Below are 16,692 nucleotides of genomic sequence, written 5' to 3' on the forward strand. Positions count from 1 at the left end.
TTTTCTCACCACTAGGACTTTAATGAAAACTAACATGACTGCCTCCCTGGAGAGCTGATTTCAGAAAGGTCTCTGCAGAGGGCTCTAAAGAAATTCTTTGTTCCTTAAGATCTTGGGATTTTAGCACTAGGACAATGAGAAGTGGTAATTCACTCAATCCCTGAGGCTATGTTATCCTGAACAAGTAAATAAAGGGCTGAGGAAAGAGGTAGAATCACTGACAATAAACAAGGTAGGCTGTTTATTTAATATACCGTATTATATTATGGTTTTATAATTCATTTAATGATCGAATCATATCAAATTTCATCCATCTCCTGGCACCCCCAAAGACTTTTTTTTTTTTTTAATTTGGCACGTGGGAATAGATAGCTACAAACTGGTAGATGCACAAGCGGTTAACATTGAATCCTTCAAATGAATCATTGCATGATTAGTCAGCAAGGCAAATCTAGGTCTGTTGAGCAGGAAAGTTATCCAAGTGTGATAATCATTGTGGCCCCATCCCTAGAAAGGGGCGCCTTCCTCAAATCTTTGCAAAGAGAGCAGGTCCAGATCAGTGTCCTTTGCTCGCCCCATGGCTCCCTCTCTAAATGAGACTGGAGGGAAGTCGTGTCCCCGAGGCTGCCTCACCGCATTGGAATGTCTGAGCTAACAGTACTTCCAGAGTGTTCACTGCTCCTCTGAACAGCACTGCCCAGACTTTCTGGAGATTTTAATTCACTCCCCAACCTCGCCAACAGTTGCACACAAGGTGCCTTTTTTACACCCTGCTCTCTGTTCAGTGAAACACACAGACCATCTCAGGGGAACAATGGCTCCATTCAAGACTTTTTCAGAAGTGCACCATCTAACCTCCACTCTGTGGGCTGCTGCCAGCCATTATCTAGAGGAAGAAAGACTGTCAGATAAAGCGCCTGAGAATTGGGAAAGCACTGGATAATTTCCATGGAAAATTCAGCTTCAGTAAACTAAGTTATGCATCTCTTTATACAAGACCATTCTGCATAGACGACAACAACAGCCCCAAGAAACAATGCTGTGGAGACTTTATTTCAATAAAGTGCATCTATGTTTGAAATTTCAGAAGAAAGCACAACATGTCTTTTGAGCTTATGACATTGCATAACGGTCTCCAGTCAATGGAAATTGATTTAAATACATGATAAACATAGAAATTAGGGAATTTAAGTAGTAAAATTATTTTAAGAAACGGAACCATCTTCCCTCTTTCTTTCTGCCTCCCCTATCCTGTAATTTTCAGAAAGGAGGTGGGGGCAGTGGTCTCTGACTTCATGGTGGTGGCTGCCAACAGGAGGCCCCACACCCTCTACTGCATATATTACAGAAGAAGGATTGGCACTTTGCCACACTCAACAAGCCAGCCATCAGTTAACCCATTCATAAACAAACCATTAGGTTGGGAACTGAGTAGTCAGTGTGGGCGCCATTGACTAATGCATTGATCTTTGTTAAACAGCTGCTGATCGTCAAACAGAGGAATTTGCCAACAGACATCTGGGTAGCACAAAGGCCAACGAAGGACTGAAGGAACAAGCCAGACCTCAGCTTTTCCAGTTGCCGTTTCCTCCCTTTCGAAGTCACTGCATCAAACTGTACCGGACTTACTAGCTGTCTGCAAATAGACTAGGGTGTTCAGATGGTGAGCAGAGAGTCAAAAACACGCTTCCTAGAGTTGTCTTGTATGTGAGGTTAGATGTACTAAGGTAGTTGAGGTTGATGAAAAACAACTGGCTTGTTAAAGCAGTAGGTACCTCTACCTGTGTGGCATGGTTAGAAGTGAGGGTCCCCAGGGAATAGTAAGCAAAGCAGAGAAAGATGATCCTAAACATCCTCTCTCAGTGCAGCCGGTGTTAGGGGAACAGAATTTGGTGTGGGACCACTTGAGTTGGACACTCAGATCCACTCCCAAGCTGTAAATCCTTGGACAGGTTACTTACTTCACTGTGCCTCATTTTCCTCTAGGTAAATTGTACCTACCTGATACAGTTTGGCTGTGTCCCTACCCAAATCTCAAATTGTAGCTCCCATAATTCCCACATGTCTTGGGAGGGACCTGGTGGGAGGTAATTAAATCATGTGGATGGGCCTTTCCCATGCTGTTCTCATGATAGTGAGTAAGTCTCACAAGATCTGATGGTTTTATAAAGTGGAATTTTCCTACACATGTTGTATCTCTCTTATCTGCTGCCATGTAAGCTGTAACTTTGTTCCTCCTTGCCTTCTGTCGTGATTGTGAGGCCTCCCCAGCCACGTGGAACTGTGATTCCATTAAATCTCTTTTTCTTTATAAATTACCCAGTCTTGGGTATGCCTTTATTAGCAGTGTGAGAATAGATTAATACAATACCCCTCAGTGTCATTGTGAGGATTAAATGAGCCAGTGTATATGAAACACTTAGAACATATAAAGATTTATTACTTAAACAAATAAAACTCAGATCTTTATTTTCATTTAGACTTATGGTATTTAAAGGCCATAAACGCCTTTGAATATTCCAAAAATCTTGTCAATTTTTTGACAGAACATTTTTTTCTTCTTGAAATATTCAGAAATCTCATTGTAATACCTGGTTCAGAGTTGCTGTCAGCAAAAGTTGGGACTAGCTCAAATTGTTTCAAGGAGCCATAATGAAATATTATAAAAGCACAATTTTTAAAAAAATGTTTTAGCTACACTGGAATTCCAAAGCATACACATTAGAAACTTCTTGTTTTTCTTTTCGAGATAGGGTCTTGCACTGTCAGCCAGGCTAGAGTGCAGTAGTGTGATCATAGCTCACTGTAACCTAGAACTCTAGGGCTCAAGCGATCCTCCCTCCTCAGCCTCCTGAGTAGCTAGGACCACAGGCAAGCACAACCATGCCCAGCTAATTAAAAATTTTAGTAGAGATGATGTCTTGCTATGTTACCCAGGCTGGTCTTAAACTCCTGGCCTCACGGGTGGAGACTTCTCTAGATGTAGTTTTTAAGGTTTTGTGTTGTTCTTTGTGGCCAAAATGCAGTTTATTTAAAGAAACAGGAGAGAATGCAGAAAGTATTTTTTCAAAAGTAGATGCAGCTATATTTCCAGTCCCACATCCTCTTCTAGAACCTCACCACTGATATCAGGTGAAGTCTAATTCCCCTTCTCTTGAATATGGGCAGCCCCTCTGACAATTCTATTGTCAGAGACAGTAGAATGATGTAGAAGTGATGTTTTGTGACTAGAGTACCTATGTAATGGAAGTTGAGACAGCTTTTGTTTGCCTATCTTGCTCCAAAACTCTCACCCAAGAACTCAGATGCCATGTTGTAAGGAAGCCCAGACCTGGGGAGGCATGTATGATCCCAGCTGACAACCAACATCAACCTTGAACATGTGGGTGAATGTGACTTCAAGGGATTCTAGTCACTAACCTTCAAGCCATCACAGCAATAGTAAGTAGAGCAGATCAAAGCTATCCCTGCCATGCCCTGCCCAAATTGCTGGGTTTTGAGCCAAATAAATGATCAGTCTTTTAGGTCATAAGTTTTGGGATAGTTCCTTACATAGTTTTCATAACTGGAACAATAGGAATGAATGTTGGGAGGTAGGTAGAGTTGGTTGAAGTTCGTGAAAGTATTCTTCTGCTTGCCTGTATTTTCACAATGAAGTGGTAAACAAAGTCATCAGGTGAGAGTGAGAATGGGGTAGGACATGCAGAAAGTTTAAGAAAAAAGGTATGAAGTAATCATCTAGGAAAGTGAGAGAGCAAATGGAATAGGGAAATGCAATGCCAGGTATTAAATGCTCCCCAGTGTACAGTGAGCCCAGTCACAATGATTGTACATTTTTCTTCTGCCAGGTTTAGCTGCATAGGTACAGGAAAAGAAAAAATGGAGAGTTGGATTTAAGTAGGGTTGTTAACAAGGCAAGAAAGGGTCAAGGGCTTAGGATACATGCAAGGGACTGTTTATAATGATTGACGATAACATTAAACCAGGAAAGGAGGAAAGTGAAGACATGAGGATGGTTAGAATCCTCATAGCTAAAGGTGAGGTTTACAACACACTGTGCTAAAAGTTTTGTACAACAATTTGTTGTATCTATCTTCACAAAAACCTACGAGTAGACACTGTTATCATTTCTATTTTAAAGATAAGGAAATCAGAAGCTCAGAAAGGTTAAATAACTTGCCCAAGTTTACACAGATACCTAAATTTGAACTTAATCTGGTCCTAGAGCCATCTACTTACCCCAGCCTTCTCTGGACATCTGAAATAGCTTCTTCCATACTGAGTTCACCTTGCTGACCCCAACACCACATTGTTCCTTGAGTCTTCTACAGGGAAAGCTAGTTACGAAGATAGAAAGAGGAAGGGCTGCCTAGCTCCTGCTGCCCCACTGCCACTTTTCCCATGGCCTTCCCAAGACAGTCTTTCTGCCTTCAAAACTTAGGATGCTCGCATATTCCACTTTCTTCCTGTCTTCACTGAAGACTTACCAACATCCTACCTCTTAGCTTCCTCTCCAGGCTGCTTCTGGCTTTATTCTAAAGGAGTTCTACCTCCTTGCCCCCTACCATATTGAGAACATGTAGTGTCTTCCATGAGAGCAAGGACTTGTGCACACTGTATCTTAGCCTGGAAAACCGGACCTGCAAAATGATAGGTTCTCAGTCAATCCAGGAACCTCTTGCCTCAGTGCTCTTATTTCTATTCAAACTCAGTGAAGAGTTTGCAAGTGAGGTCATACCTGAGCCCTTTAGGGTCTCCCTTCTGAAATTCCCTTCACTGACCACAATATTCCCTTCTGCTTCCATTCTTAGTCTGACATGTCTTTTTTTTTTTAGCCTTATTTTCCAGAAGCAGCTTCTCACCCTATGCTGTATCTCTCTCACCCTGACAAAGACGTCGCATGCAGTGTACAAAAGAATGACTCCATCAACCAGAGCCCAGTGTTTGTGAAATGGGTCCCAAACCTGTGCTCCTGAGCATCTATAATCTGCATTTCTATTCTGATTCCTTTCTCCCTTCTGCTTATCTTTTCCTCCTACCCTCCCGCCCTTCTGATGTCCTTCGGATCTCTCTTTTTACCTTGAAATAGCTACCTCTCCTGCTAATGGGTCTTGTTCATGCCACATGTTTTTATAACTAACTTTTTGGCCTGAATTTGTTCATGAATTTAGCGTAGATTTTTACTAATATAACAAAAAAGTGGGCTGGGCACAGCAGCTTATGCCTGTAATCCCAGCACTTTGGGAGGCCAAGGCTGGCGGTTCACTTGAGGTCAGAAGTTGGAGACTAGCCTGGCCAACATGGTGAAACCCCACCTCTACTAAAAACACAAAAATTAGCCGGGCTTGGTAGCACACACCTGCAGTCCCAGCTATTCGGGAGGCTAAGGCAGGAGAATCACTTGAACCTGGGAGGCAGAGGTTGCAGTGAGAGGAGATGACACCATTGTACTCCAGCCTGGGCAACAGACTCCATCTCAAAAAAGAAAAAAAAGAAAAAAAAAAGTGAAGAAACAACATCTAAACTCTTTATAACCTTTACAGTCTACACAGAGATGATATATCTTTTCTTCCAAGTTTCATGAACATTTACAAAAATGGGTTCAGAAAAGCTCAAGGAATTCCAAGAAATATATAGGCCATATTCTCTGACTAAAATGCAAGAAAACTAGAAATTAATACTAAACATTTAAAACCAAAAAGCATCAGCTGCTCGACAATTAAGAGACAGTCTCCTAAATAATAATTGGATCACAAAGGAAACCCAAATTATAATTAGAGGTGTTTTGGAACATAACAAAATGAAAATATTGCAGAATCCAAATTAATGAAATATGGTCAAACAGTAATCAACAGCAAATGTGTATCTCAAATATTTTTTATTACTAAACAAGAAAGCAAAAATATATGAACTAAAAATTTAAATTAAAAACACCAAAACAATTCTAAGAAAAAAAAAAAACAAAAATAGAAAAGATGAAAGCCTTAACCAACTAGAAGATAAATCCAAGAGCTGGTTCTTCGAAAAAACATAAAATGCTTCTTTTTTATTTTTTGGCAGGGGCAAGGAGGAGGATGGGGAGTGGTGTGAGCATTAAAAAAGAATAACACTTCTAGAATATATAACCAAAAATAAGAGCACTAGCGAAATTATAAAAGAAAAAGAGAATTCTGCATAGATATGTAACACTTCAATCATAAAAGTATACTAAAATAAAGTCTAAGCTAATGAAGTTTTAAAACCTGGATGAATGTATAATATTCTGAGAATTTTTATCACAATTGATCCAAGAAATAGAAAAATATGTATTTTTTTAACATTATTGCTGGGTTTGGAGAATTTTTCATAATTTTGTTTTCTCACGTTATTAGCCATGAACTACATTTGCCCAGCCTCCTCTGCAGCTAAGATAGTGACAGATTACCCAGCACCATCAGCCAGGCATACCCGTGCAAAATTTAAATTCAGAACTGAAGTATTTGGACTTGTAACTGCTGCTAATCGAAGTGTATATTCAGGGCAATTTGAGTTTATGCTCCCCAGTAGCAGTCCTCAAACTTTTAGCCCAAATAAATTCTCTCTCTCTCTCTCTCTCTCTCTCTATATATATATATATATATATGTAGATAGATAGATAGATACAGATATTGATATATATAGATATATAGATATAGATATGGAGAAAATATATATATATTTATTATTATTATTTTGAGATGGAGTCTTGTTCTGTTGCCCAGGCTGGAGTGCAGTGGCATGATCTCGGCTCACCGCAACCTCTGCCTCCCAGGTTCAAGCAATTTTCCTGCCTCAGCCTCCTGAGTAGCTGGGATTACAAGTGCCCACCATCAGCCTGGCTAATTTTTTGTATTTCTTTTTAGTAGAGATGGGGTTTCACCATGTTGGCCAGCCTGGTCTCGAACTCCTGACCTCAAGTGAACCGCCAGCCTTGGCCTCCCAAAGTGCTGGGATTATAAGCGTGACCCACCAAAGAAATGAACAGGCCAGGCGTGGTGGCTCATGCCTGTAATCCCAGCACTTTGGGAGACCAAAGCGGGTGAATCACAAGGTCAGGAGTTCAAGACCAGCCTGACTGATATGGTGAAACCCTGTCTCTACTAAAAACACAAAAATTAGCCAGGTGCGGTGGCAGGTACCTGGAATCCCAGCTACTCAGGAGGCTGAGGCAGGAGAATCGCTTGAACCTGGGTGGCAGAGGTTGCAGTGAGCCAAGATCATGCCACTGTATTCCAGCCTGGGTGACAGAGTGAGACTCTGCCTCAAAAAAAAAAAAAAAGTGAACAATTTGAAAATGTACAAAATACATTTTGCTGTTGAGAATGACAGCAAAGACACTCATAAGCTTTTGAGAGCAACCATAAAGCTGGATTTTTGGTGCCAGAGCTTCCGGCTTCAGGGCTGGTAGCAGGAGACTCCAGAAGAAAGAGCTCCTGGTAACAGTGCTAAAATATACTTCCAGTGTTTAGGACGTGGCTTGAGGAATTGTTCTTGGAAGTCTGTCTCCAGGCTACTCAAATTCCTTTGAGAAATTGCTTTCCAGCCTAAATTACTTTCTGTTGCTTTCACCTGAGAACACTGGCCCAATAATCAGTGAAACAAATGAAAATATTTAACTCATTAATTAAATATTTACTGAGTGACTCTTGGGGAATAAATTATGCAAGATACTGAGAAAACGGCAGTAACAAGTACTGACATAATCTAATGAAGTATTTATCAAAGAATCCTCACCAAAAAAAAGCTCTACTGTGGTGTACCTGAAGTATTTTCACCAATACTAGCTTGTCAATATAAAGGAACTCTGTGGCCAAATAAATTTGAATATGCTGGAGGTTTACAAGGCACAATGACATAACTATGAGAAGTTCCAGAGTAAGTGATTAAACTGCATTTAATCCAGAAATTCCCTAATTTATAAAGCATTGCACAGAACTCTTGCTGTGAAATGCTGCCCATGGGCCAGATAATTTTACCATTTGGTTCTTCCAAACGTTCAATTGACATAAATAAAATGCTTATAAAATATTTCCCAAAGAAAAAAATATATTTCAAAATTCTTTTAAGAAGTGACATAAACCTGATTCCAGAATGTATTAATAGCAAACATAGCACAAAAAGTGCTACCATAAATCCTTATCATTTATGAGTCTAGACATGAAAATCCTATAGTACAATCAAGCCAAATTCAGTAACACACTATAAAATCATCTACTCTGACCAATTAAGATATATCACACATTTTAAAGATAGTTGAATATTAGCTAATCTACTAATAAAAGAATTATTACCAATAAATCAAAGAATCAAATTGTCAAACAACAATGAAAGATGTTTTATGAATTTTATGAAAGACGTTTCATAAAATTAAATATCACTTTCTTCCTGATTTTCAAAGCCTTATTAAAACAAATAATAGGGCCGGGAGCGGTGGCTCAAGCCTGTAATCCCAGCACTTTGGGAGGCCGAGACGGGTGGATCACGAGGTCAGGAGATCGAGACCATCCTGGCTAACACGGTGAAACCCCGTCTCTACTAAAAATACAAAAAACTAGCCAGTGAGGTGGCGGGCGCCTGCAGTCCCAGCTACTCGGGAGGCTGAGGCAGGAGAATGGCGGGAACCCGGGAGGCGGAGCTTGCAGTGAGCTGAGATCTGGCCACTGCACCCCAGCCTGGGCGACAGAGTGAGACTCCGTCTCAAAAAAAAAAAAAAGAAGTGCATGCTCGTAATAAAATTACAAATAATAGCCATCACCACACAAATGGTGAACTACTTAGAGGCAAACATATTAAAATTAATGCCAGACAAAAATGCCCAATTATAACTATTATTCAATATAGTCTGAATGTTTTATTCAATATAGTAGGACACAAAACAGAAAATAGAAATATACCTCCTGAAAAGGGGGAAATAAAATTATAATTACATGCAGAAAATGTGATTATGCACCTAAGATAATCCAAGACAATTATTTTAAAAATACTCAGAATTAATGAGAGCTTGGTATAGAGCCTAGATACAGACAAATATTCAAATATCAACAGCTTTTCTACACAACACTGCTATCTACTTAGCAATATATTGGGATAATTCAACCAAAACACTAAAACATATAAGCAATGGTAGCAACAGAAATTTGAAAATGGAAATTAGGAATAATCATAATGATGTATATACTTGTGTGTGTATATGATTAATTTGGAGAAATTAGGGAGATTTGAATAAATAGGGAGAGATACAATATGCCTTCATGGAAAGACCTAAAGATTAAAAATGCCAGTTTCTATTAAATTAATATCTATCATTCAAGAAAATCCCAATGGGATTTTTAAAAACTCACTAGAAAATGCAAGTTAGTTTGCTGAAACTAAGGTGATTACATTGAATTTCATTACAATGAAATTCTATTTTTGCTTTTGTTAAAAAATTCCCATATTAAGCATTTTTAAAAACATGACTGAAGAATTTTTAAAAACAAAAAAAAATGATTAGTTAAAACAATGTTATAAAAGAAAGACAATAAGGTGGGCACAGAGGTAACATTTCAGCGCCACCAGTGACTGTCCACTGGAAGAGCCCATGTGGTGGCAGCAAGTGTCTAGTGGAGGCTGGGGTGTCCTCTCTAGGGACATTCCCCCACCTGTTTAGGCTTCGGTGTATTTGGTATCCTTTCTTCATGTATTTAAGAGAGAGCTGAGGGCCAGGCATGGTGGCTCACACCTATAATCCCAGCACTTTGGGAGGCTGAGGTGGGCAGATCACTTGAGCCCAGGAGTTTGAGACCAGCCTGGGCCATATGGCGAAACCCAGTCTTTACAAAAAATACACACAAACAAACAACAACAATAACAAAAACCTAGCAGGGTGTGGCGGCGCATCCCTGTAGTCCCAGCTACTTGGGAGGCTGAGGTAGGAGATTAACTGACCCAGAAAGTCAAGGCTGCAGTAAGCCATGATAGTGTCACTGCACTCCAGCTTGGGTGACAAAGTGAGACCCTGTATCGGGAAAAAAAAAAAAAAAAAGAGAGAGAAAGAGAGAGGTATCTGAGGCCAACCTTAATTTATTTCTTCTTTTAGATGATGTGATCTTTTCCCTGGGTGCCCAAAGGACTGTTTAGTTTTCTTTGAGGTCTGATATACAAGAGCCACACTTGCACAGTGGATAAAGGAAGGAGACATACTCTACCAAAATAAAAACTTTAGAACTTCTAGACAAAAATATAAGATACTATCTCTGTAGTCTCAGGGGAGAAAAGGAGTTCTTAATGATTTTTAAAAATCTAATGAATAAGAGAAAATTGGCAAATTTGGCTTTAGCCATATAACCTGTATAACCATAAGCATTATTAACAAAGTTAAAAAAAATCCAAAATCAAGAGAAGAAAGTTGCCACGTGCATAACAGACAAATCATCCGTATCCTTAAACAATGGAAGTAGGAAAAATAGAAAATGGGCAAATTATATAAACATATCAAAGCATGTTTAACTTCATTTATAATCTGGGAAAAACAAATTAAAAATTGTTCAATGAGATGGCTTTTTACACCAGCTACTTAGCCACGCCCCCTCCCTTCCCCCAGCACACACACAGAATCCAAGTCTGGCAAGAACAAATGCTAGAATTAAAAAATATGGGAATTAGTATACTGTTGGTGGGAGTGTAAATTGGCAAACCACTCTGGAGAACAGTTAGGCAATATCTAGTAAAACTGAAGAGATTCTTATACTACAAACTCCAGTTCCACTTCTATGTCTGTATTCAATGTCTACATATATGCATAAACAGGTGTACTATAAGTCCTTTGCAGGTTTGTTGGTAAGTGCCAAAACAAAAGCCAACAGATTGAAACAAGTCTGAATGTCCATCTATTGAGGAATGAATTAATACTCATTTTTGTTTACTCATGATAGAATGCAATGCAATTGCATTTTAAGTAGATGAATTAGATGTATAAGTATCAACATGGATATATTTCAAAAATACAATGTTGAAAAAGTTGCAAAATAATATGCACAGTATAATGCCATTGCACACATTTTAATTAATTGGTTAATTAATTAATTACATTATTTTTAGAGACAGGGTCTCTCTCTGTCACCCAGGCTGGAGTGCAGTGGCATGATCATAGCTCACTGTAGCCTCTAACTCCTGGGCCCAAGTGATCCTCCTGCCTCAACCTCTCAAGTAGCCAGGACTACAGGCATGTACCACCACACCTAGGTAATTTTTAAAGTTTTTGTAAAGACAGGTCTCACTATGTTGCCCAGACTGTTCTTGAACTTGTGGACTCACACAATCCTCCTTTCTTGGCCTCACAAAGCACTGGGATTATAGGTGTGAGCCACCATGCCTGGCCTGTCACGGCTGTAAACTTTAAAAATAAACAAAATAAGATTTTATCTGGTTCATGGATATATACAAAATATAAGTGTAAAAACATGAATGGTACGTGTGCTCATGAGCTTCATGACAGTGATTCACTTCTAGATGAGTAAGGAAATAAAAGAGAGTGAGAAAAGGTACAAAATTACCTCAATTATATCTGTAGTGATTCTTGGTCTTTAAAAATATCTGAAGCTGGACTTCATTAAAATTAAAAACTTCTGCTTTGGGAAAGATAATGTCAAGAGAACGAGAAAACAACCCATAGACTAGGAGAAAATATTTTCAAAAGATACATCTGATAAAGGACTGTTATCCAAAGTATACAAAGAACTCTTAAAACCAACGATAATAAAATGAACAACCTGATTTTAAAATGCACAAAAGACCTGAACGGACACCTTACCAGAGAAGACATATAGATGGCAAATAAGCATGTGAAAAGATACTCAACATCATATGTCATTAGGGAATTGCAAAACTGAAATAACAATGAGATACCACTATACACCTACCAGAACAGCCAAAATCCTAAACAATGACAAAACCAAATGCTGATGAAGATGTGCAGCAACAGAAACTCTCATTCATTGCCGATAAAAATGCAAAATGGTACAACCACTTTGGAAGATGGTTTGCCAGTTTCTTATAAAATTAAACACGCTCTTACCATATGAACAAGCAGACTATTCATATAAATCAAAAATTAATGTCCAAGAAAAGGTCACACATAGATATTTATAATTCAAAAATTATGTCCATTATAAATTATAGATATTTATGGCAGCTTTATTCATAATTGTCAAAACTTAGAAGCAACCGAGACGTCCTTCAATAGGTGAATGGATAAATACACTGTGGCACATTCATACAATGAAATATTAGTGCTAAAAAAAAAAGTAACTATTAAGCCATGAAAAGACATGGAGGAACCTTAAATACACATTGCTAAGTGAAAGAAGCCAGCCTGGAAGACTACATACTGTATGATCCCAACTATATGACATTCTAGAAAAGGCGAAACTATGAAGACAGCAAGAAGATCAGTGGTTGCCAGGGATTCGGGCAGGGGAGGGGTGAATAGGCAGAGCACAGAGGATTTTGAGGGCAGTGAAACTACTCTGTAAGATACTATAATAGTGGATACATATTATTATATACTTGTCAAAACCCATATGATGTACAGCACCAAGAGTGAACCCTAATATAAACTATGGCCTTTGGGTGATAATGATGTATCAACATAGGTTCATTGTGTAGGACTCTAGTGGGGAATTTTTTTCTTTTTTAGAGATGGGGTCTTGCTCTGTTGCTGAGGCTGGAGTGCGGTGGCCTTATTATAGGTCACTGCAGCCTCAAACACCTGTGCTCAAGTGATCCTCCTGCCTCAGCCTCCAGAGCTATGGAGGGGGATATTTCTAGTGAAGGAGGTTATGTATGTGTGGGGGCAGGCAGTATATGAGAAATCTCTGTACCTTCTGCTCAGTGTTGCTATGAACTTAAGATTATTCTATTTTATACTTTATTAAAAGATAAAGTTTATTAATTTAAAAATATCTGAACCACATATGCTAATTATTTGTTAATTCTGGGAGTTCGGCACACAGTGTTAATTACTTTCTGTATTTTGCTATATGTTTGAAAACTTGCACAATTCGACAAAAACAAAAAACATATGATATGATTGCAAGAATAAACCGAACAAAATAATCAAAAAGTTGATCCAAATACACATATAACTGGATATATATATAATACACATGGATGTAATACATGATAATATAGGACAAGGCAATTGGAAAAGGATAGATTATTAAACAATGGCATGGGGAAATTGGCTAGTTATTTGGAAAAATATCAAGTAAGAACTTCACCTTATGCATATATACATTAAATAAATTTCAGAAGAATTAATAGCTAAATGTTAAAATAAAATCATTAACATAAACAAGTAAAACAAAACAAAGATGAATATTTAACTTTTCTAATAGTGGGGAGGGGCTTTCCAAGTCTAAAGCAATAGGAAGACGTTGAAAGTTTAAAATACATAAATAATTAAAACCTTTGCATATTAAGGCATCAAACAATTAAAAATACAGAAACCAAACTGTGTAATGAGCTATTATGATTTTTTATAGTCTGAAAATAAAAGCATAACTGAAACCATGCAACAAAACCTTAAAATGTCCCCTAGTTAGCCTTATCCTGTCTCCTCATCCAGTTAATGTCACTGCACAATGTCTCCTAATCACCAGACTAAAAATTTCCAGGAAGCTTTGACTGTTCAAAATCCTTCTCTTCATCCCCATCAATAAATTGGCAAAAATATTTTCAGCTGTATGTATTGAATATACACTTTGTGTCAAGCTCTGCGTCAGGTGCTTTAAGAGCTGTTTTATTTAGTCCTCAGCTCTGTCAGAGTGGCATTACCTCTTCTTCATAGATAAGGAATCTAAAGTTCAGAGATAAGAAGTGTTTTTCCTTTTTACTTTCTTTCCTTTTGTTTTTTTTTTGAGACAAGGTCTTACTCTGTGGCCCAGGCTGGAGTGCAGTGGTGTGATCATAGCTCACTGCAGCCTTGACCTCCTGAGCTCAATTGACCCTCCCACCTAAACCTCCCGAATAGCTGGGACTATGCCTGGCTAATTTTTTTACTTTTGATAGAGATGCTCCACTATGCCAGGCTAATTTTTAAATTTTTGGTAGAGATGGGGTCCCACATTGTTGCCCAGGCTGGTCCCAAACTCCTGGGCTCAAGCGATCCTTCCATGTTGGCCTCCCAAAATGCTGGGATTACAGGCATGAGCCACCAACTACTTCCAGCCAGGAAGTAGTTTTTCCAAGATTATCTAATTCACCTGTGAGATACAGCCCATTAATGGACAGTGAGATCAATTTCGTGTCCATAGCTAGCAGCTTTAAGAAATGAAGTAGAAGAGAAAATATCAGAGTATGTCATGCATACTTAGGGTAAAAACTATTTCATTCACCTTTGATTCACAGGTGTGTGTGCATTTGTGTATATGTGGGCATGTGTCCTGGAACACAATGTAAAACATTTTTCTTAGTGTGTGTCATCTTCAAAAAAAATTTGAACACCATTGCCTTACTTAGTATGATGCGGAATGAGAATTCACACCGAGCCCATGGGTTTCTAAAGCCCATAGCCCAGCATTTTCACCTCTTGCTGTTCACCCTGGCATTCAAGGCTCTCCACGCCTTCCTCTTCTTATCTTTCCAGGCTTACTCTCCATTTCTTTCTCTCAGCCATGCACTACCTTCTTTACACATTTTCTCAGGGTGTTCTGTGATCAAGCCTTGGATCAGACTGTTTCTGCCGCTTGTAACCTTTCACATCTACTAAATAAGTGACCACCATAAAGTCACTGCATCATCTTTTGCCTGAACCACACCATCCCATGTTTTTCCATTTTGATTTTCAAGAAGGAGGATCCCACTCTTATAATCAAGATTTATGAAGTTTGTGCTTTATGTTTTATGTTTCAGTATGCTGTAGTGGAAAATTAGGCACTCTTAAATGCTTTAAGGTCACCATGATGCCACTGAGTCAACCTGAGCTAAAGGATCAGAAGAGGCAGCAGTGGTGGCTCACATTTAGTTACTGTATGCCAGGCCTTGGACATCATCTCACTGAATCATTGAATCATTAGCCCCATTTTATAGATGAGAAGGTAGAGCCTTAGAGAGGGTCATTTTCCCAAGTTTGAATAGCTACTAAGTGGAAGATCTCCTTTTCAAAGCTATGCTTTGAACTTGCATGGTTAACCTCTACTACTATACTGCTTTTGGCTAATTTGTCTGAGAAACACTCTGAATGTTTAGTTTTTAAGCTCATAAAATGGGATAGGGAAAGCGTGGAAGCTGGGAGGCTGCTCACATGAGTAGTCCCTGGAAAAGAAGCTGCTTCGGAAGGGTTGACATGAACTCAGAGTGGGGATTTATCTGAGCTGTGAGGCAACAGCACAGCTAGGGTGGAGAACAAGAACTGTTGCTGCAAGATCCAAGGCCATTGCTGTAAAAGTGGTCCTGAAGGTCAATTGCAAAGTTGGGGACAAGAACCAAAATGGAAGAGTGAGCAGCCAGGAGAAGGGTCTTTAGGACTAAGGTAGCAAACAGTGAGTTCATATATGGAAAGCTCCCTACTTGTACTTGAAGACAAGGGACTTGAAGGGCTTCCGCAGTCATGGGACCGTGTCTCCCCTGTGTCATGCTGGGGGGACACCAGATGCCTTTTCTGCCGAGCAGCTCATACATACCAGGCAGACATCTTGGGGCCAGGCAGGTGACTGTGTGCAGCAAACTTCCTCTGAGGAACAAACACTTCTCAGTGTTCCTTTCCAACCCTCTGCCTTCTAAACACAAATATTTGGAGCAGATCATTGCCCTGGTAAGTGAGACTAATTGCTGTGTATTAGTAACTTTACTTGCCCAGTGAACTGAGAACACCACAGAGGGCTGGGCAATAACAAATAAGGAATAATAAAAATAAATATTTACTGTGTGTCTGCTGTGTTAAGAGTCTTTTAACACTCTCTTCTTTTACTTTCGAAGGGATAAATAAGTTAATCTTCAGAGTTGTAGGGGAAGAAAACACTCCAAGCTCCACCCAGATTCTCTCTTTGAGCTACACTAAGGGTTTCACAGATGGAAAGGCATTTCTCAAGACACCTTCCCAATGTGTGGATCACCACAAGGAAATCAGTAATGAGTTTTTAAAGCTTATTTCAATTTTACCACATCACCCTATTTTAGTTTCTTCATAGCCTTTTTAACAGCCTGACATATTTTCCTGAGTATTTGCTTATTCTGTGGCTCCTTTCATTATCATGCTGTTTTCCTAGCTCCTAGGTTAGAGGCTGGCACTAAATGGTATCTCCACAAAGAGGGGTTGGAAGAATGAATGTATAAATGAGCGAAGATCATAAGTGGAATCTACAGTTTAAAGATATGGCACAATACAAGTCTGCTTCCAAACAAATCAAAATCTTGATTTAGAAAATTGAGAAAGAATGCTACTACTAACATTTCAAAAGGACTAATTGTAGTATATTTTTAAATAGTTCCACTAATCCTTAAAAACACATAACTTGGCCAGGTGCGGTGGCTCACGCCTGTAATCCTAGCACTTTGGGAGGCCGAGGTGGGCGGATCACAAGGTCAGGAGATCGAGACCATCCTGGTGAACATGGTGAAACCCCGTCTCTACTAAAAATACAAAAAATTAGCCGGGCGTGGTGGCAGGCGTCTGTAGTCCCAGCTACTCGGGAG

The sequence above is a fragment of the Colobus angolensis genome, unplaced genomic scaffold, assembly GCF_000951035.1.
Source record: "Colobus angolensis palliatus isolate OR3802 unplaced genomic scaffold, Cang.pa_1.0 Scaffold134, whole genome shotgun sequence".
In the NCBI taxonomy this organism is placed as follows: Eukaryota; Metazoa; Chordata; class Mammalia; order Primates; family Cercopithecidae; genus Colobus; species Colobus angolensis.